This window comes from Vigna unguiculata, chromosome 5 (assembly GCF_037176805.1).
Source record: "Vigna unguiculata cultivar grain cowpea cultivar isolate G323 ecotype 2 chromosome 5, ASM3717680v1, whole genome shotgun sequence".
Lineage (NCBI taxonomy): Eukaryota > Viridiplantae > Streptophyta > Magnoliopsida > Fabales > Fabaceae > Vigna > Vigna unguiculata.
The window spans coordinates 26538011-26543351 of NC_140796.1; the positions used below are offsets into that span (position 1 = coordinate 26538011).

The following is a 5341-nucleotide window of genomic DNA, read 5'->3' on the forward strand; positions in this document are numbered from 1 at the left end:
CTTGATTTGACCTTTTGAGAGCTTTCGCTGACTTGAGCTTCAGAGTCCCTTCTACAGATAACCGCTCCCGGGTCCAAGCAGACATATGCCAACTGGGAAGAGGCCTACTGAAGAGATAGCGGACTATATGGGTAAGGTAACATTTTTGCCTAACTCATCTTATTTGTTCTCTGCAAGAACATTTAGTATAGGAAATTTTGATTTAAACTTTAAGAAACTTTTATATTGTAATTTTTGAATGAATTTATTTGGTTGTAGTATAAGAACAGGAAATGAAAAAGAGTGTAGACAATATACAGAATTATGCAGAATCTTTTCAAAGTTTGCAATTTGAACAGTAAAAGAAGTCTATTTAAAGACCCTCACTCCCATAGTTGCAATTGTCACCTAAAGGCTATTGCAGAAGAACGGAGAAAATGCTAAGAGAATTAATTTCAAAATGGATTTTTCAAAAAAATATTTCATGTTTTTCAAATCCCATTTCATATTGGACGTTTTATTCTGGAAAAATTTGCTCCGGAAATATTATTTTAAAGATTTCAAAATCTTCGGAAAGCCTAGTCCAGAATTTATAATTCCAAAGTGACTTTTATACAAATAAAATGGTCATACTAAAAAATTGAAGAGATGCTGGAAGCAATTACCTAAAACCTTTTGCAAACTTAAGATAACATCAAACGCACAAAATAAAAATAAAGACAAGGGCGATGCAGCTCAATCGAGACGAAAATTTCTAATTAGTGACAAAATTCTTAAAGTTGATTTCAGATTTGAAAAAGGAGTAATTTGAAGTAGAAGCTTTAATGTGTGAAGACTTGTATTGTAACAATAAACAAGAAAGTGCAAAAGTATGTTGTCTTAAAATTGAATATAATTTAATAATGGTTTAAATAATGAATGTGCTGGCTTGTTTAGCATTCATCAATTTGGATAGCAGACATCGGCACTTCAGAGTTGATAGGTTCATCATCATCATGATCATCATCATCCTCACCCTGGCTGTCTTCAGAATCCATTGAGGCTCCCTTTTGGAAGTAATCAATTTTGAAATCGTAATCACCATCCACGGGATCCGAAGAGGCTGAAGCTTTCTTAGCCTTTTTTCTTTTCTTTTTCTCTACGCGCCTCAGTTTTGTATTAAGCATATCGTCCGCAGTATATAATTTTTCATTTTGCCTACTTGCTGCACTGTTATCCTTCTTCTTCCCACCATAATCTTCCATGGCTTCATCCACCTCACCCACATTTCCAGGACCTTCACCTTGGTTACCTGACTTGGTTTCTATCTCATCCTACAAGAGAATGTTTTAATTAGAAAGTGTGAAAACACTAAAATTCCAAGCATACGATTGATATCAACAATAGTCAATTCTCTAAACGGTTTCAAGAAACAAACCTCCAACATCATTTCAGTAAGATTGAGAGGGTGACTTGAAGGAACTTTAACAACATTAAAGTCATCAACAGATTTAAGGCTCCCAATATGAAGATTCATTGTTGTAGACTTCATCAACGTTAAACTCTTTTGCAAATTCAGAAACTATCTTCGCCTCTGAAGCTTCACCTTGATCCCTATTTGGGAGCATGGTATAATACTGAATTTTACCTGAAACATACAAACAAAAAGAGAAATTTATGCATTTAGTTCTTTCTCAATTTTAACTTCAAAACACAGAAAAGTAATCGGTTCTCTAATCATAATTTAAGAAATTCCATGCATGCGTACCCTCGTTCCAATCATGAAGAACGATTCTTGCAGCAGTAGCAACGTCAAATTTTCCACCCTTCGTGCGCTTGCCCTTAGCTTCAGCTACCTTCAGCAGAAAGTCGTCAACATCACCTACACTGAAACTGCGAATTTTGTACAGAGTTACCAGCTGCTCAAGCAGACAGAGCTTTAGAATTTCCTTCACTGCGTTGTCCAATTTAAAAGAAAAGAAATAAGTCTTTCAATTTACTTAACAAGAGTCAGTACAGCTTAAATCAAGATTTTCCATAAATAAAATAATTGTATCATGCAAACTTCTAAGTGTTTTAGAAATTAGAATTCTCATTACTGAATCAAACATTGATTTATATCTAAAACAAGTTAACAGGAAACATAATCCAATAACCCGCACATAGAAAAATCCAATGTTCTACTACATCACCTATCAGTTGCACTTTTAAAACCTAACATAACTCCATTTTATAACTAGGATAAGTGACAAGATTTAATGAAAGGGTGTTATTATCACCGACATCCTGAGAATGGTTAGATCAAACCACACACAACTATATAGTAAAATACAATGTAAACATCCAACGACCCTCGGACTTACCTCATCCTGAGAATGGTTAGATCAAACCACACACAACCATATAGTAAAATACAATGTACACACCCAGCAACCCACGTACTTACCTCATTCACACCATCATTGTTAACACAGAAGTAAAGGGAAGTTGTAAAGAGGGAACGATTCTGAAAATAATTGAATTTATAATTGAAAGTCATTCTATTTGAGAAAATGGAGGAAAAGGAGACAAGAAATTTACACAAAAAAAAAACAGATGTTAAATTAAAATGTACGATGGACCAATAGCACTTATGCTTAAAAACAAATATAACATAACACGTTTAAAGACAAAAAACACTCTCTTATATATAGCCACTAGTCAAACCAAATACACCAAAAAATAGCAAATACTTCAAACTTTTGTAGAATTGAATAGAATTTCTTCAATGTCACAAGTTCATTTTCTTTTACTATTTTTTCATGTAAAATACCTATAAATCTTCTACCATTCATTTCGAATTGAATTAATGCAAATAAACACCTGAAAAACCAGATAATAAGAGGAGAGGGAATGACTTGGTATACCTGGGCTAATAAGATCTAACTTCTCAATCCTCTTGCAATTTTTTAAGGCAATGGAAGCATCATTTTCTTGAGACTTCAGCATAACAACACCAGGACAATCTAGCAACTTAACATTTTTGTCCAATTGAACCTCTTGCATTGACCTTGTTAACCCCGGAGTAGATCCAACATTGACAACATGAGACCTTTTCAAACTATTAATAAGACTACTCTTACCCACATTGGGCAAGCCAATCAAACCCACAGTTATTGACTTCTTGATCTGTCAAGACAAGGAAGCAAAACAGCAAAAAAATCAATAATTTACAATTAAAGGACAAAAGCATAAAAAACAAAACAAGTAATAGATAAGAAATAGACATTATAAAGACTAGAAAAAAAAACTACACCAAGGAAAATAAAAATTAAGTCATATGCAAAATCCCCAAAAGGTAGCAATGATAACCCCACGAAGATCCACACTAAAGCATATTCTTCCAACTTAAAAACTGTATATTTAGTTTTCCTGTGATTGACCAAAAGTTGGCACATTCATGCACAAGCAAACAAATGTTAGAGATCAGTGTCACCTAGATGACTAAATATTTGTGTTCGTTGTGTGTGTGCAAGCTTTTAACTAGGCGCAAACTTCACTTTTTTTTAGAGTTAAATTAGACCTAAACAGACATTTTTACGATTCTGATTCTAAAAATAAAATATATTTGGATAATAAAATCATTTTCAACGGATAAAATAGCACCAACACTACAAAATTAAGAAAAAACCCTATCTAACAGAATTGATACTTATCTTACAATAGAAACTATGATTCAGAAAAAGGCATCAACAACATAGAGAAAACCAATGTCAATAATTCTCAAGTCCCAATAAGAGGTGATATTATTTTAGGAGCAAGTACCATAGACATAGGGTTTAGTAATAATTTAATTTCTACTGACATGTGAAAAAAATAGCGTGATCTACCACTTTATTTTTCTTTTTGATTCGGTGCACACGACACATCCACCTGCAAAAGATGCTTCAAATTGACTCTAAATGTAAGAACAAAAAATGAAAACCAACTCACTTAGGTTCTTCACTTCTCCTTCAGTATATATACTATGAATTATTTGCAAAACCTTCTGATTTTATATTTGGTTCAACATTTAGGTTTGCCAATTTGACAACATTAAAGTTGGTTTTTCCAGTGAAGGCGTCCCTTATTGTATAATTTTCATGTCAAGATATTGTATCCAATGCACATTAGCAACATCATATATTTAAAATGTCCCAGGCTGAAACAAGGAATGAATAGTAAGTTCCTAACTGCAAGGAAAACAGAGATCACAAAGGACTCTTTTCTTAGTAGCACCCCTATCTTTCCCACCTCATTTTGAAGGAGTTCAATAATGATAAAACAATTACCCTCTCCTTGCGTTCAGCCTTTTGCTCCAATTCCTCAATGGCGTTCGCTCTTCGAGCTTCAAGGGCTTTGAGTTCCTATTCCTTAAAGGGCCAATCATTGGGAATACCAAGATCCTTCTCAACCTTCTTTTTCCCACTCAATCGAAGCTTCTTAGCTTCCTTCGCTTTTTGTCTGTTGTGCTCTTTCACCTTCCGTATCACCTTGTAGTTCTTCTTCAATGAAACTCTCTTACTCTTACTCTCTGCAACGCAAAAAATTCACAACAATAATAAAAAAAATTAGACAAACAAAATCAATGCGCACTACTGATATCAAAGAACGGGGATTAAGATTTCCTTACTCTTGCTCTTCTTCACCATAGTGTGTTCTCTACCGTCAGGAGTAAAGAGGTGACACGTCATAAGAAAAAAGGAGAGGGAGAGATGAAGCCAACAGATTTTGGAAGAGGCATGGAGAGAATAAAGAATAGGGTGAAGGAGTGTGTTGTATAGTTTGTTATTTAAATTTTAAAAGGTAAAACTAACCATATTAAATCTGATATTCAAAAAAAATTGTTATTTTGATTTTATTATTTGTTATGAAATAGTGATATAAGATAATTTTTTATAACCTCATCGTTTAATTTATATACCAAAAAGTGAATTTTAATATGCCTAGATTTTTTTTATAAAAGAATGTACTTAAATATATTATAAAAGGAATCTTAATGTACCAAAAATTTTAGAAGGGATTTTCTTAGGCTAACTTAAGCCGAATTTTTTAATATTTTGTGCTTAAATAATTTCGCACGTGCTTTTGATAAATACTAAGTTAGTAGCAAGGTTACAATTTATAAATTTTTTTATTATAATTTAGTATATAATTATCTTCTATAATTTAATATTAAAATATAAAGTAATATAAATATATCTATATATATATATATATGAATATTATTATATTTTAAAATTATGTTACAAAAATTATTATATGAATATTATTATTTTTAAAATTACAAAAATATTATCACATATATCTCTTTTTCGTTTAAATTATTAAAATACTCTTAATCTAATATATATATATATATATA

General features: G+C 32.1%; 1 pseudogene; it reads right to left on the reverse strand.

Moving 5' to 3' along the window:
• Positions 1–911: 911 nt before the first annotated feature.
• LOC114171308 (guanine nucleotide-binding protein-like NSN1) lies at positions 912–4628 on the reverse strand (annotated as a pseudogene).
• Between the last annotated feature and the right edge of the window lie 713 nt (positions 4629–5341).